Consider the following 17268-nt stretch of genomic DNA (forward strand, 5'->3'; position numbering starts at 1 on the left):
TATGTGTATTTTGATCTCAATGAACTTTCTTAGCCATTAGTGTGTGTAACTTTAGTGCCCTTGTGGCCAAGATGGAGTCCGCTTTTCAGGCAGCTCTGGCCAAGAGAAGGCGTGCACAGGAATACAGCAGGGAAAGTCCCTTCCACCCCAGGGGCACCTGTTCCAAACCCCCCAGAGTGAACAACACACACACACACACACACACAATGGAAGAGTACAGTGAATATAGGAAAGGGAAATATTTATTTACAGAAGGATGAATGGAGAAAAATGAGGAGAGATAGAGGGAGAGCAGTAAAACAGGGTTACATTCAACACTAGGCTCCACAGGTCCGGTAGTACCACAGATGGTTGCCAGGTGTCCAGTTTTCAACCAGAATGCCCAGTTGAAAATAAACCCCAGTGGCTCCAGTCGACACAACCGACCCAGGCTGTTAAAAGTCCAGTCGGTGGCGCAGCGGGGGCCCAGGGCTAAGGCGGGCTCCCTACCTGCCTTGGCTCCACGTGGCTCCCAGAAGTGGCCGCCAGATCCCTGTGGCCCCTAGATGCAGGGAGGCTCCATGCACTGCCTCTGCCTGAGTGCCGGGTCCGCAGCTCCTATTGGCTGGGAACCGCGACCAATGGGAGCTGTGGGGGTGCAGGTGCGAGGGCAGTGTGTGGCTCCTCAGAGCCTCCTTGGCTGCCCATGCATCTGCAGGGACCTGGCAGCCGCTTCCTGGGAGCTGTGGTAAGTGCTGCCAGGACCTTGGACCCTCTCCCGAGACCCCAAGCTGCCCGGTAGGAAAAGCAAAAGTTCTTCCCGAAGAATGCTGAGATTTTTATATGTGTCATGCCGGTTCTGGGGTGGCTCGGGCCGACCCGGGGCTCCTCCGGCCAGGGGATGGGGGAAAGTGAAGGGAGGGCTCGGAGCCAGGGGTCTAGCCTCCTTGAAGGGGGGAGGGGTCCACCCACCGCCCATTCACCTCCAGCTCAAGTGTATCTGCTACTCAGCTTCCCAGCTTCATCAGTAATCTCTGGACTCCAGAGAGATTACTGATGAACCTGGGAGGTTGAGTAACAGATACTGCCTCCCAGCCGCCCCGGAACCTGCATGGTGCATAATAAGCAAAAACTTTCTCCAGCAGAAGCCCAGCCAACTCCCAGCCCTCACAAACTGCAAAAACCTGCAAACCAGTGGAGGCGGCTGTGCCAGGGGAAGCTAAGCCTATTATACCCGCTGCCTATGTGGAGGTGTGATTCCCAGCTTAAGGAGACATATTCTTGATAGCTCTCATTGAGTTAGAGTGGTAAAAATAGAGCATAGCCATGGGAGGGGCTAGCTGTTCCCAGTACATACCCATCTGAGACCCTAGGCACATACTCAGGGCAGCTGGTCCACTCGAACTGCCACAACTACATGCTAGTTTTAGCGACCTAGCTCAGTGAGAGCTAGCATGAGTATGTTTCCTCAAGCTGGGAATCTCACCCCCAGCTTGAAGTGTAGACTTACCTTGAAGTGTTTCAACCATTGCAGTGCCTGGTTGATCCTGCACATCTCTCAAGGTCATAGGAGTTGCTTTTTTGTCATTCTCTTTAGAAACAAACAGGTTGATCTAGTGTTCTCATCTGCTGCATTTTCAAACGCACTGAAAGTTCCGTACGCATTTGGTATGCTAGGAAATACAGTAAAGAGACAAGGTGGGTGAGGTAATATCTTTAATTGGACCAACTTCTGTCTGTTGGTATCTCTCTCACCAACAGAAGTTGGACCAATAAAAGATATTATCTCACCCACCTTGTCTCTCTAATGTCCTGGGACTGATGTGGCTACAACTACACTGCACAGAGGAAATACAACACACACTTACAGCTGGCTGGGAAAGAGGGACCCATTTAGTTACCAGGGATGGCATCAACCATACAGGATGAGAAACTGGTATGGAACCACCATATTGGTTATTTAAAAAATTTCTGCAGGCCCAGAACTATTAAGGGTCAACTTTTATGAAAGTTCAATTTATAAATAGTTTTTAAAGGGTTAATAAATGATTGGATGATGTTTTATTAAATGGTTAATGAATTGTTAGAGTCCTACAGGTCAATAGGTTAATTAAAACCATAGTTTATAATACTCTATAACATCTTCAAGTGATGTGCTTCTAATCCTGTACAACATGTGTAGTACTCCTATCAGTAATATGTTTAGAACATCTATTAATCACTTATTAACCCTTCATAAACCTTTATAAGTGGAACTTCATATAAGTTCCTATTCCCACCCTATTAAGCCCACAAAAGCCTTTGCTTCTTGTCGATTACTTTCAGGGAAAGAGAGCAGAGAGATTCAGCTGAACCCAAACTTTCACTATTCTGGTTTGCCCACTCACATGTCCCACATACCTTCTGATGCCATTTAATGTCAATAATTCTGCCCCACAGTTTGAGCTCCTTGATGAAGAAACCATCTCTTAGATGTGAGAGGGGAGTGAATATAGAAAGTCACCTAAAATCCTGACTTTCCTCCAAGCAAAATCCTAGATAAATCATTTTATTTCACTCTACAGGTGCAGCAATTCTGAAAACCCCTCTGTCTAGTAAAATATATGTTAATGTGGTTTGGGGGTTAGAAATGACAAATTTTCCAGTTTTGTGATCGTACATTATGAAGGTTTCCCTGCACTGTCCTGCCAATGCATGTGTATTCTGCAATACTTCAATCATGGGCCCCATCTGGGAAGAGAGTAATAGCCTGATTTTGATAGCAAGGTATTCCAGCATTTCATTTCATTTCCAGTAAAAATAAGCCAGCTGACTGCAATGATAGGATTCCAGGAGTCCAGAATGAAAGAACTGCTCTTGACCCTTTTAAACCTTGTAGGCATGGATCTTTGGCTAGACCACTATTGTACAGCTACTGCAGAAGTATAATTGAGAACTGAACTCTATTGAGAGGGAAAAAAATTGGCTTGATTTCCAGGACAGTCCTGGAAATAAGATATTCATTTTTCATTGTGATTTTACCTGGTAAAATATGATATGTACTAAACAAAAATGAAAGAAAGAGAGAGAGAAAAAAGGACCAGTAAAGAGAAGTAACTTAAAGGAAGTGGGTTAGATTCTTCCATTTTGTAAGGAGAATAAAAAAGCAATGAAAAACAACCTTCTAAAATCAGAGAACACTAATTGCATTCTATCCTCCCATCAAAGGAAGAAATGGAGTGCACCTGTGCTCTACTCTTTTTATGGAGTAATTTTTGGAGTGTATTTTTCATCTGAAGTATGATTTGCATGAAAAGGAATATTCTGGCTCTCTGTATTTTTCGAGTCCATATTTTTGGATGTTCTATATAAGGTTCCATGGCCTAAATTTTTGAAAGTGACTAGGGATTTTGAGTGCTTCCATTTTTGGGTGTGCAACTTGAGTCACCTTACAGGGGTGTGGTTTTGAAAGGGCACCCAAAATCATGAGTCATTTTCCCAAATGTAGGCGACTAGTGTATTTATTGTATTTTTCTTCAGTGCTCTCCTTCCTTTCTTGTGTGGATGACCTTGAAGGGTAAACATTTAAAGAACTGTAAAGCTGCCAAACATCAAACATTTACAACAAAGGAGTCTAATGTGTGGCTCTGACGATTCTGTAGTTTTCTCATCTGAATGTCATTTTAGGGTATGTCTACATTGCAATTAAAAACCTGTGGCTGGCAATGCTTTTTGTGCCTCGGTCTTCACAGACAAGGTCAGCTCCCAGATTGCTGCACTGGGCAGCACAGTATGGGGAGGAGATGAGCAGCCCTCAGTGGTGAAAGAACAGGTTAAGGACTATTTAGAAAAGATGGACATGCACAAGTCCATGGGGCTGGGTGTAATGCATGTGAGGGTGCTGAGGGAGTGGGCTGTTGTGATTGCAGAGCCATTGGCCATTATCTTTGAAAACTTGTGGTGATCGGGGGAGGTCCTGGATGATTGGAAAAAGGCAAATATAGTGCCCATCTTTAAAAAAGGGAAGAATGAGAATCTGGGGAACTATACAGATCAGTCAGCCTCACCTCAGTCCCTCGAAAAATCATGGAGCAGGTCCTCAAGGAATCCATTTTGAAGCACTTGGAGGGAAGGAAGGTGATCAGGAACAGTCAACATGGATTCACCAAGAGCAAGTCATGCCTGACCAACCTGATTGCCTTCTATGATGAGATAACTGGCTCTGTGGATATGGGGAAAGCGGTGGATGTGATATACTTTGACTTTAGCAAAGCTTTTGATACAGTCTCCCAAAGTATTCTTGCCAGCAAGTTAAAGAAGTATGGATTGGATGAATGGACTATAAGTGGATAGAAAGCTGGCTAGATCATTGAGCTTAACGGGTAGTGATTAACGGCTTGATGTCTAGTTGGCAGCCAGTATCAAGCAGAATTCCCCAAGGGTCGGTCCTGGGGCTGGTTTTGTTCAATATCTTCATGATCTGGATGATGGGATGGATTGCACCCTCAGCTAGTTCGCGGATAATACTAAGCTGAGGGGAGAGGTAGATATGCTGGAGGGTAGGGATAGGGTCCAGAGTGACCTAGACAAATTGGAGGATTGGGCCAAAATAAATATGATGGGGTTCAACAAAGACAAGTGCAGAGTCCTGCACTTAGGATGGAAGAATCCCATGCACTTCTACAGGCTGGGGACCAACTAGCTAAGCAGCAGTTCTGCAGAAAAGGGCCTGGGGATTACAGTGGACGAGAAGCTGGATATGAGTCAGCAGTGTGCCCTTGTTGCCAAGAAGGTTAATGGCATGTTGGGCTACATCAGTAGGAGCATTGCCAGGAGATTGAGGAAAGTGATTATTCGCCCTCTATTTGGCACTAGTGAGGCCACATCTGGAGTATTGCATCCAGTTTTGGGCCCCCCCACTACAGAAAGGAGGTGAACAAATTGGAGAGTCCAATGGAGGGCAACGAAAATGATTAGGGGGCTGGGTCACATGACTTATGAGGAGAGGCTCAGGGATCTGGGATTATTTAGTCCACAAAAGAGAAGAGTGAGGGGAGATTTGATAGCAGCCTTCAACTACCTGAAGGGAGGGGGGGGGTTCCAAAGAGGATGGAGCTAGGCTGTTCTCAGTGATGGCAGATGACAGAACAAGAAGCAATGATCTCAGTTTGCAGTGGGGGAGGTCTAGGTTGGATATTAGAAAAAACTCTTTCACTAGGAAAGTGGCAAAGCACTGGAATGGGTTACCTAGGGGGGTGCTGGTATCTTTATCCGTAGAGGTTTTTAAGACCCGGCTTGACAAAGCTCTGGCTGGGATGATTTAGTTGGTGTTGGTCCTGCTTTGAGCAGGGGGTTGGACTAGATGACCTCCTGAGGTCTCTTCCAATCCTAATCTTCTATGATTCTATGTGCCAGCTGACTTGGCCTAACAGGGCTCTGGCTAAGGGGCTGTTTAATTGTGATGTAGATGTTTGGGCTAGGGCTGCAGCTTGGACTCTGGGACCCTGCCACAGTCATGAAGTCTGCAACCCGAGCCCAAACGTTTACACCACAATTAAACAGTTCCTTAGCCTGAGTCACCGGCATGGGTCAGCTGGGGATGTCTAATTGTAGTGTAGACATACCCTTGGTGTAGTTTCTTTAATACTGTCTTAGGCTATGTCTACACTTAAAACACAACAGTGGCACAGTTGCAGCGATGCATTTGCTGTAGCGCTTCAGTGTAAACACTTACCGCAGTGATGGGAGGGGTTCTCCTGTTGGTGTAATAAATCCATCACCCCAAGAGGTGGTAACTAGGTTGATGGAAGAATTCTTCTGTTGATCTACTGCTGTCTAAAGGCTATGTCTACACTACTCACCTTACAGCGGCACAACTCTTACCGCTGCAGCTGTGCTACTGTGAGGTCTCCTATGTAGCTGCTCCATGCCGACGGAAGAGAGCTCTCCCACTGGCATAATTAAACCACCCCCAACAAGAGGTGGTAGCTATGCTGGCGGGAGACCATCTCCTACTAACATGGTGCTGTCCATACCTGCGTTTTTGTCAGTGAAATGTATGTCGGTCAGGGGTGTGTTGATGTTTTTTCACACCCCTGACCACCAAAAGTGCTAGTGTAGACAAAGCCTATGTGAGGACTTTAAGGTAACCTAACTACGTCACTCAGCGGTGTGGATTTTTCACTCCCATGAGCAAGATAGCTGATCGATATATTTTTCTAGTGTAGACCAGCCCTAATACTGGGAATGAGGATATTGGTTAAGAGGCTGGTAATTCTCAGAATTATCTTGTGCATTTTAAAGTTTCATAGTTTCCTCCTTTTTTTTCCCGGATTTGTCAACAGAGATAGCAACACTTGCTTCTTATATCCATTTTAGCTGTGGATAGTGGGACTAATTATGTGTTCGCTCTCTCTCTCTCTCTCTCTGGTAGATTAAAGTATTCTTATGTGGCATGCAAGTCCTGAACTCATTCCAGATACACCATAGTTCCATAACCTCTGTATAAGAGGAAATTAAATGGCTCATCCATTTTAGGATCCAATGCTTAAATCCTTGTGCACTCCTGATTCCCTCTGACTTCAGTGAAAGCCATGGATGCACATGAACTGCAGGATCAGGTGCTTAGTAACAAAACGAACATATTTTTGGCATTTAAGTGCTGAGCTTCCATATGCCTCATGGAAGTCAAAGTAAATGAAAGATCCTCAACACTTGTAAATCAGGCTGTAATATGCCCCATTAACATTCATGGTCTGTAGGACTAGCTGATGTGTCCCCACGGGGAGCTCTGAGAGGGATTCTGCCTCAGGAAACACAACCCTGCCTTCTTGTTCTGCAGCATGTAGGGAGGGAGTGTGCAGGCTACACCACTCCTTTCGATGAGCAGGCTGTTCTCTTTGTGCCCCATTAGCTACGGGGGGGCCTATTGAGATGGGGCAGAGCCACAGCTTCACCTTCTACCTGCCCCCTTTGAGGTGGATTGTACCCTCAGGAGTGAAATTGTAGAAATTTAAGTCAATGGTAAAATATCCCGTGGCTTTAATGAGGCCAGGATTTCACCCCAGGAGTGCATGTCCCACTCTGTGTTGTCCCAAATATAGGGGGCGTGATGGTCTCTGGCCCTTCTGTACGGAGCACAGTGGCGGGGGAAGCGGAAGGCTTGTTATACCCTCCCTGCTGTTGCACATCCATTGGAGGGCAAGTTAAAATCTGTTCCTAAGCAAACTTCCTTTGATCCCGATGGGACCCTGTATGAAGACACAAGATCAGGTACTCGTGCGCATTCTTCAGTAGTAGCTATGAGCTAACTTGGCAAATAGAAAAAACTATCAAAATGCAATGTGAATATTACATGAATTCTTCCTGACATTAGCCATCCTGGAAAACTCATAACAATTCCATTTGGTCAGGGGTTCCTGTCACACAGGCTAAAACCCCAAAGCCATTAAACCAACACAAAAACGAGTTAGGAGAGTCATTTTCTAAATGTTGAGCAGGGAATTAGATTCATGCATCTCAATGAGGTTAAATGGGTCAAGTGGCTAAATTCCCATACACCACTTGGAAAGTTTACCATTGAGACTTTTAATTAACCAAGAACATAGAAGGGAATTTCAAGTTATCTGCCATTAGGCCCTTCATACCGACAAATAAATATTGAAGCACATTTAGGTCCCAGTCCTGTTCACCCTATCCATGGGAATAACCCAGATGATTTCAGTGGACTCGTGTGTCTGAGGAAAAATGACCTTGTGGTTAAGGCATTGGACTGGGACTTAAAAGATTTATGTTCAGATTGTGGCTCTGTTGGGTTCTTTCTGTGTGACCATGGGCAAGTCATTTAACCTTGTGCCTCAGTTCTCTATCTACAAAGTAGGGATAGTTTACTTATGTGCTTAGATTGTAAACATTTCAGGGCAGAGACACTTCTCTGTGTGTGAACACATGGTGGGGACTGTCAGGCCTTCTTTGCACCCTGCTGCAGGTGCCGATGCCCTGACACCCATTACTCAAGGAAAACCCACTCAGACTGGTGCAGCAAAAAGACTTGGCTATCCCAATGCCTGGAAGGTCCAGGAGGACACACTGACCGATCAGGAGCCAGTAGACAAGTTACGAAAGCGCCTGCATCTTCTCAGGGGCATAGCTGGGTGAGGAGGGACAGAGAAGGGCTCCCTCCTCAGTGCTAGCCCAGATCCCGGGGTCAGGTCAGGGCTTTGCCCTCAGCGCTGCAACCTGAGCACTTGCCTTTGTTTGTTTAAAGGTGCAGATGGCCAAATTCTGAGTTTTTTGTTATCCTTAGTTAACACTTTGGAGACTGACGCTGAGCTTACGGCACAGGCCAGCCTCCTCTGAGCAGGCAGCTGCAACTTGTGGAGCCCTTGCAGCACCATGCTTGGGCCACAGGGGCTGCTACAGAGCAGCTCCACCCGTGACAATACAGTACCTGACAGAAAGGGGCCCTAATCTTAGCAGAGGCCTTTACTATAAATAATAATTGTGTGATGGAAGCGGGATTCAGCTCACGGTATGTAGGATCATGCACTGTTTTGAGTTCCTGTAAGAGCAAGAGGGCCAGTCCTGCAGCCTTTACTCACATGAGTAGACCCTTGTAACAGCACTAAAACTGCAGATAAGTGTCCATAGAGACTAGTTAACAGTTACTCTGGTAAAGCAATTGCATACGTCTTGTTAGACATTTTTATAAAAAGGCCTCTCCTGCCCCAGCCATGCTGAAGCTCTGTGCCCCATTCTCAGTGGCTGAGCGAGTCCAATCCCAGATGGGTTGCTGAAAATGAAAATGATTCCAAAGTCTGTTGAGTTTCCCAGTGTCGATGGACTATGACCTCTCTTTGACCTTTAGCACCTTGTGCAACGCACCTGGGATGTCCCACTGAACCAAATTGCTGGAAGGAAAGTTGAGTGGAGGAACCGATTACACAGGCATAGATAGGGAAAACTGAAAGGACACAGGATTTTGAATGAATGACAAGCTGGGTACCACTGGGTACCAACTGGGTACCACCTCTGGCTATGGTGAAATCCTGTTAGCTACCAATCATTAACAATGTTCTACGACTCAGACATTTGTCTGTAGAACAGCTGGGGCCTTAAATATTGCAATATTGTTGATGGTCTTCTGCAGGGTGCTGGGCACCATCAGCTCCCAATGACAATTATGGGTCAGAGTCTCACAGAATCAAGCCCTTGCTTACCAGCAGTTAAGGTTAGTGGGTTTCTTTGAGAGTCCAAGCAAAATCAAGAGCACTTAACCTAGTTGCAAGGTCATTAATTACCATAAGAACCTACTTTCAAAGCTTTATTACTGTTACAAACTGTAATAGCAATATTACATAATCATAATAACAATAGTACATCTCTAAATGGATGCAGGCTGCCTCCTTTGACAGCAGTGGTGGAAGATGGATCACTGAATGGTCATGAAATGTATATTTTCCCTAATCAGAATGGAGAGCTTTATTACCCTTATAATTATAGTTTAGCAGTCACTTATTAGATATCTTTAAAGATCTGTGAGTAATAAAATGAGCTTGTTTATTAAATAACATTTTAATTAGGAATCATTTTTAACATGTGCCATGTTCTTAATGCTTTCTCTTATGCAATTATTTAGATGAATGCTTGTATCACTGATAACTCCATTCTCCCCATCAGCCAAAGTAGCTATGCTGAAGTTCCCCACTATACAGCTGGTTTCAAATGACAGATTCCAGACCTATTAACATGTAGCCTTGCCAGGATTTTAACTAGTAGAATCTCCATTTATTCAGTACATTGCATTTACCACACTAATACTCTGAGCTCCTTACTGATTTTATAGTCCCTCTGAGTCCAGATATACCAGATAAAACTCCCTTTGACTTCAGTGGGAATAAAGCCAGTCAAAATTTTCTGAAATTTTGATATTTTTCAACACTTTGAGGTGAAATTTCAAATTTTCTCTCTCTCACACTGACTCACATTGTTTACAACATTACCTTGAAATGATTTGTGTTACTCAACCAGATAAAAGCTGGTCAAACTATTTTGAACTTTGACGAAAAATGTACTTGAAATTTGAAACTTTGAGCAAAAAATAATTCAAAAACGTTTACTAAATTTTCCACCTTACAATTTCCCCCCCGCGTTTCACAACCATCTCAAAAGGAGACTTGCCTGTGAAATTACTAGAGGATCAGATCCTTTCTGTCCTGTCCCCCCCACTTCCTTTTACAGACTAGCTCTAACAATAGCACATGGTCTACAGACACCTTTCACTTCATGGGCCAGATCCTCAGCAGGCGTAAATCAGCATAGTACCATTGACTTGGACCAATGGACCTCTGCCAATTTGTACCAGCCTAGGATCTTGCCTGTGAGTGCAGATGCTTCCATTGTTCCTGACTCTTTTCACATACTCTGCCTTGTTTGTGCACCCATGTAAGAACCAGACAAAATCTGTCCCATATTGGTGTCAATGTATCTTAACTTGCTAGATATTTAAAAAATATATATATATTCAATATTGAATAGAAGCCACTATTTCATTGTTTAGTATAATTTCTAGCCTTCTAAATCATAGGTCCCAAATCCATCCCTGATGTCAGCCATTCAAAATCAATAAAATTGCACTTGGCCATTGTGTCTCATCCATAAAATAAGGGATTAGGGCTATTCGGGTGTGACAGCACTCCCCATTCTCCATAAATAAGCTTCTTCAGAGTTCTTCCCTGCATGCAATTGACTGTGGGCAATGTATAATGGATGCAGAAGGCCCAGTACACCATTTGAACCGCATTTAAACTTTGGGGTAAGGGTTTATGTAGGTTATAAGTGAAGCATAGGGGCTTGTGTGGGTATTCTGCACTGAGGTGAATGTTACCCAATATGTGTCCTGCTCTCCCAAGGTGGGGAAGACGAGGGGAAGTATTAGGGGAAAAAATTCCCATCTGCACTACAGAATCTCTGCTTTGGAAATGGTTATAGATAGATTTTTGTTGTTGGGGCTGGTCTGGCAATATGGAGGAAATTTGGGTTTGGCCCTTCAATTATAGGGCTGGGAGTGCTCTAGAGGCAGCAAGCTCAGCATCTGACAGTTATATCTTGAGTTCCTCAGTCTGATCATTTCAAAGAAGGGACCTGAGAGAGAGAGAGCCACAAACATTCCTTTGTGCAGGAGAGAGGGCTTTTTAAGAATTGTGGTGATGAGTGAATGGGGGAGGGGAATTGAGAGATCTCACCCTTATCAAAATGGGAAAATCCAGAATTTTGTCCATTAATCAGATTTATACTCTTTAGAAATTATGGGTCAGATCCCCAGCTGGTGTAAATCAGAGTAGTCCATTGACTTCAGTGGAGACATGCTCATTCACACTAGATGAGAATCTGGCTCTTATCAGCTATAGATTTAATATTGTCTGCAAATTGCAGCATAAAAATACACTTATTTCTCCTTTGCTGCTAAAATTCTAGGTCTGCTGCTTGTAAAGATTCCATTCCCATGTCATGTAACACCTGTTAATTGTTTGTCCCCAGACAGAAACTGCTCTCATAAACAGCAATATTTCCTCATATTTAAAGAGGAGGAATAATTAGCAGATTAGAGATACGAGACAAAGTGTTACAAACAAATAAGCCAAGCAAAGATAAAATGCTTTTATAAAGGCTGTTTACTGATACCCAGACCGTGATTCCTGTTGCATTTTTGACTCTTGATTTCCTGTTGCTTGACTTCGGCATGCCTTGCTGGCTCCTGGGACTAAATTCATCCTTTTGTGTAACTTCAGTCTTTCATGATTTAGGGCTAGATCCAATGAAAGTTTTGCCATTGATTTCAACGGGAGTAAAATCAAGCCCTTAATGGAGTTACCCCAGGGTTGAGTATAGCCACCATCACCTGACTAGAGCTGGATGAGTAGTAGAAAAATTTGCCAGCAAATGTTTGTTAAAATTTGCGATCAAATTTACTTTGACTATTTGTGCCCCTTTTTGGTTTTGCTTTCCGTGACCATTCTGGCAGACAGGTTTACTGGCGGGCATGTTTGAGGAAACAGCACACCTTAAGAAAATATAGAACAGTATTCCTTTAAAATTAACTTCAAAGTCATAATTGTGAATATGTGGGCGAGAATAAGAATACTGTAGCAAGGGGCTTGAAGATTCTGCTCTCAGTTACAAGGCATAATTGAGGAGTAACGCCAGTGAAGCTGATGAATTTACACTGTTCTAGAACAAGTGTAAGTGAGATCAGAACCTGGTCCAGTGTGTGTAAACTCTTTGAGCCCAATTTACTGTAGCCTTGCACTTCGTGTTGTCATTTACATTGGTGCAAAGTGGTATTTAAAACGCTAACAAAACTAGGCTTCCCTATTCACTTACACTGGTTGTAGTACGTTATACTCTCTTAGCAAAGGGGCAAATGTTGAAACAGGGTAAGTGTAAGATTTTAGATTGTCCCTGCCTCAAAGAGCTCACAATCATTTACTGTACATTGGTACAGTGCCTGGTAAAGTGGGTTCCCAACCTGGGAACCTCTAAGCGCTACCACAATATGAATGTATAAGAATAATAAATAATGGTGCAGTAGAGTGAAGAATCAATTTCTCTAAATTGCTAACTCTATCCTTGCTTTCAAAGGCTCAACTTATGATAAAGTGCATAGTGAATGGCAGAGTTTGTTCCTGAGTTCTCTCCATAAAGCTGCTCCTGCTTCTCACCCAAACTGCATTGACAAGCACCACCTCTGTATTAAGGCCTGATTGCAGCAGCATGACTGTACTCTTTCTGTTCAAAGGAACATTAGAATCAGGTTCATAATTATTAATCATTTCTGAACAGTGTAATCGCTGAACCCTTATTCAAATCTTCTATTATTACCGTTATACAATAATCTTTTAGACAGGAGATCAGGAGCCAGATCCTGGTCCCTGCTTTGGCCTCTTTTTGTGGCTTCTGTGACACAAAAGGGCCAGAAAGCTACTCTCAGTCAGAGGTTTCCCTGGACTATCCCCTGTAGCTATCTATATGCCATTCACTCTAAGCTCCCCCCAATCCACCCCATCCCATAGCAGAGGGGGCTGTGTCAGAGGGAATCCTGGGAGTGGAGGCATGACCAGGGTACAGTACCTTTCTGGTGGCTCCCTGGGAGCTGATACCAGCTGGTGTAAATTAGAGCAACCTGAGGTTGCACGGGGGAACACAAAGATGGTACCCTCCACAGTTGGACTGAGGTTTGGACCCCCATATATCTAAGCTACTTCTTCCTTTCTTAAAAAAAAAAAAGAGCCTTCTGTTCTTAAGATTGTCTTATCAGGACAACCTTAAAAGTTACCAAAGTGTTTGGAAACATTCTTCAGATAAGATAAGTTTCCCTTATAGAAAAAATGAGGAACATTGGTGCTCTCAGGATTAATAGAAGCTTTCTACTTGATCAGTAAGCCTGAGAAGCTGCTACCATGTCTAGCTTTTCTGCTCTCAAGGATAGAGGCAAACAATGCTTGTCAAACTTGACTCTTTTGAAAAGACACTAGCTCTTTCTCTGGTGATGCCCCTCAGTTTCCATTGCACTGGCTTGTCCTATTTTAAATTTCTAATGGGGAAAAAAAAGAATTCTAAAGCTGGTAATCATGCGCCTTCCTCGTATAAAAACACATCTTGTTTTTTATCATCAGTAACCTGTACTACATAAGAGCTCTGACACATACGTTTCTGGATAGATTAGGAATTGCCTGCTGCATTTACATAACATTAAAATCACTGTCTAGATACACAAAATAAAATGAATACCTTCCTGATTCCCCAGCATGGGCTTGCATAAAAACGATTTTACCTTGCTTCCATTTTTTTTTAAACACACCAGTCCTTTTTTTTTTTTTTTTTATTTCTTTAGTGGGTTGGAGGGGACCGGTTTGATAGCGGAGTGAGGGGGCACCCATGCAATCTATTTTCCTGGCAGCTTTTGGACAGCAGGCTTGCAGCATTTACAAAAAATGTTATGAAAAAGTGTGTGTGGACTGTGTAACAGCCCAGCCCTCTCTGACTCCCCATCATTCCTTGCAGCTGCAGGAAGCCACCCGCCCGTCTTTCCAAACCACAGGCTCGTGTGGGTTATGATATGATTTCCTCTGTCTTGTATTTTTTCGAAAAAAGAAACTCAAAAAAACTCTGCACACCCGGTTAATCAAGACACTCCTGGCCCCTCTCATCCTCCCTTTTGAAGTGATTCTTGCAAAACTGGGAAAAGCAGTTGGAGGATATTTGTCTCTGTCATGAATGGCCCATTCTCAATCTCAATTTAAATAGTCTATTGTAATCGTTCTCTACTCTTCCTAAAAATGGGGTTATTTTATATTGGGTGATTTGCTTTGCTTTTGCTTTGTTTATTTGGGTTATGTCCCTTCTCTCATTACTAAATAGCATTCCCCTATAATCAAAGAAAGAAAATGGAAGACCTATAATCTGTCTGTCATTTGTACTAATGTAAAATCTTTATCAATGGACACTGATGAGCTAGTCAGTTGCCTATTGCGAGATGGAAATGCAGAATCAAGACTGGCTTTTTCTTTTATCATCACTGCTTTCTAGCTAAGATATTTATGCCAATCTCAGTATATCTAGACATGTTTTAAATAACACAATTTTTACTATGAAAAGTCACACTAGCAATGAGTTTGGAAGTGTATCCATATTCAGATTACTTTAGATTTAAGGTACCACATTATTGTCCAAGCAGCCTTCCACATGCAGATTTGCTGGAGTCACATTGTCTTCTAACTGTAACATTGCCAGGCATTTATGAAAAGACTATTTCAAACAGACTTGATGTTAGATTGGCTTAATGAGAGAAAGTAGTAATCTGGTTTCCTAAATATTAAGAGCCATAGGTGAACAGCAAAATGCATGTTGAGTTCAGTGGGGCCAGGATTTTACCCCTAATGTGCAAAATGGGCTCCAAAAATGTCTTAGCTAGGCACAAATATGTCTGCAAAACATGCGGTAGACTAAACTGGTTGTTGAATGTGCAAATACATTTGTTTGCCCATGCAATTACTTAGTTTCACATGCAACAGCATATTTTGTGTCTGTAAGTAGCTGTGCTTGTATACCTCCATTTTATATTCACACATCAGGCATCTGTTTTGAAAATGTGGCTTTATAGTTTCTCATCCACAGAGAACAGTGAAGAATTAATAAAAAATCCAGGTCACATTTTGTATTAAGGTTCCATTTATAAATGGTTTATAAAGGATTAATAAATGATTAATAGATGTTATATGCACATTACAGATATGAGCATTGTGTGTTGTATAACCATCTATACACATTAGTGTAAGGTGATACAAGTGATACAAGTTTAAGGTGATTCAAGTGGCTATTTATGAACCCCTTTTAGACTATTTGTATATGTATGGCTAAAGTTGGATATCAGTTTTCACACTTTTTTGTGCCAAAACAATAAAAGCGAAACAATGTCTATATTATGCATAATTTTCCCTGTTATCAAAAAGAATGAGATGTTAATGGCACTAAATATTGAGCATGTTGTGGACACACACAAATTCTGCAGGGGAGATTGTGAGTTACTGAGAAAGGCCACAAAATGTAGATCCCCATTATTTTTACTTAGGGCCTAATCTTGCTCATTTGACTCATGTAATAGGTCTCATCAGGGCAAATTCTGTGCTGACTTACATCTTGTGCTACCATGGTGAGCCAGACTGGGGCTTTACAAAAAGCTGTATCTATGGGATGACCCATTGCTGCGCTACCCAGAGAGCTGCACAAAGATGCACAATTGTCCCTTTCCTTTCCCCTTTACTCCAGAGGGCTAGTAATTTGCTACTGGCATAAGCCCCTCCTCCTGCAGTTACTCAACGGCACTGGCCAGTCTTGGCTCCATCCACTCCCTGCCCACTTGTTCAAGGGGAGTATTGTACACCGAGCATTCACTTATTCCTGTACACCCAGAGCAAAATCTGGATAGCCCGCACAGCACATGAAGATTGGGGTGAGTTTACTCTTCCTTACATCCATGGGTGGCTATGCTGTTCAAGGAACAATCAAGCACGCTGATTTGAATTAGATTGCAAAGGGTTTATGGGAAGCAGTGTGGTCTTGGGCACTGGATTTAGTGTCAGGAGACCTACATTTTGTTACCAACTCATTCACTGACCTGCTGTGTGAGCTCAGGGAAGTTACTTTGAGTGGGATTTTCAAAACCACCGAAGTGGTGCACAAGTCTCATTGGCTTTCAGTGGAACTTATACACCTAAGTGACTTAGATGGCTTTGAATACCCCACCCTTCATCCCTCTTTGTGCCTTATTTCTCTCCTTTGTTAAAGCACTTTGAACTCTATTACTATTAAAGCAAGCAAGATTTGGCACTTCATGATTAATTGAAAAAATTATTAAAAATATATAAATAAAATCAGTGGCGACCCACAAATATAGGCGTAGCAGTCTAAATGTTAAAGGTGAACTAAAACACTTCTTATCTGCCAGATCTTGAGATCCAAGATCTGTGTTTCCTCTGCAAAAGCTGATGATATCACAAATTCCTGAACACTGCAGACAGCTTCTGACACTGCATTAGGTGTAATGAAGTAACAGGGGAAAGCAAGAACCCTAAATTCAGGTTTGGAGAGTAAGTAAAGGATGGACTACTTTTCAAGTATTTTACTTGGAAAAGTATTTACTTATAATATATACTTCTACATGGACCCCTTCCTGCTTTCCTCGTGCATGCTAAATTGCCCATGTGTCTTGTGTGTTTAATGATTTGGGACCTTAAACAGCATTTTGTAATTTAAAAAAAAATCATTTCAGTTCACCTTTAAATGATAGAAATGGCAATATTCTGGAACTTCTGAATGTCAATCTGTTGAACTGATTTCTTTTTCTAATTCTCCATGAAAAATCAGGATAAAGGCCATTACCAGAAACTCTTCTTTGTTTACAAATATTTAAGTAACTTTAATAACTCTATTCCCTTTTTAAAATGTCTGTGAACTATCGTATGTTAAATTTTGAGAGCTAATGGACCAGATCCTCAACTGGTGCGAAGGAGCTACTTTGATTTATACCAACTTAGGGTCTGGCCCAATTTACATAAATTGAGCTTTTTTCCCTGTGGGTAGTAGCTATCAAACACGATTTTATCGTGTATGCATCAGGTGTGCAGTTTCATTTTATAAGATGTAACCTATATCAAGAATTGTTTAGTACTGACAACTGACAGCAGCCCAACAGTGGAATAACAGAAAATAAACCATATTGGGAACGTATGAAAGGAGGGGCAGAGCCATAGC

Source organism: Terrapene carolina, unplaced genomic scaffold (assembly GCF_002925995.2).
Source record: "Terrapene carolina triunguis isolate 2854851 unplaced genomic scaffold, T_m_triunguis-2.0 Scaffold179, whole genome shotgun sequence".
Taxonomy (NCBI): domain Eukaryota; kingdom Metazoa; phylum Chordata; order Testudines; family Emydidae; genus Terrapene; species Terrapene triunguis.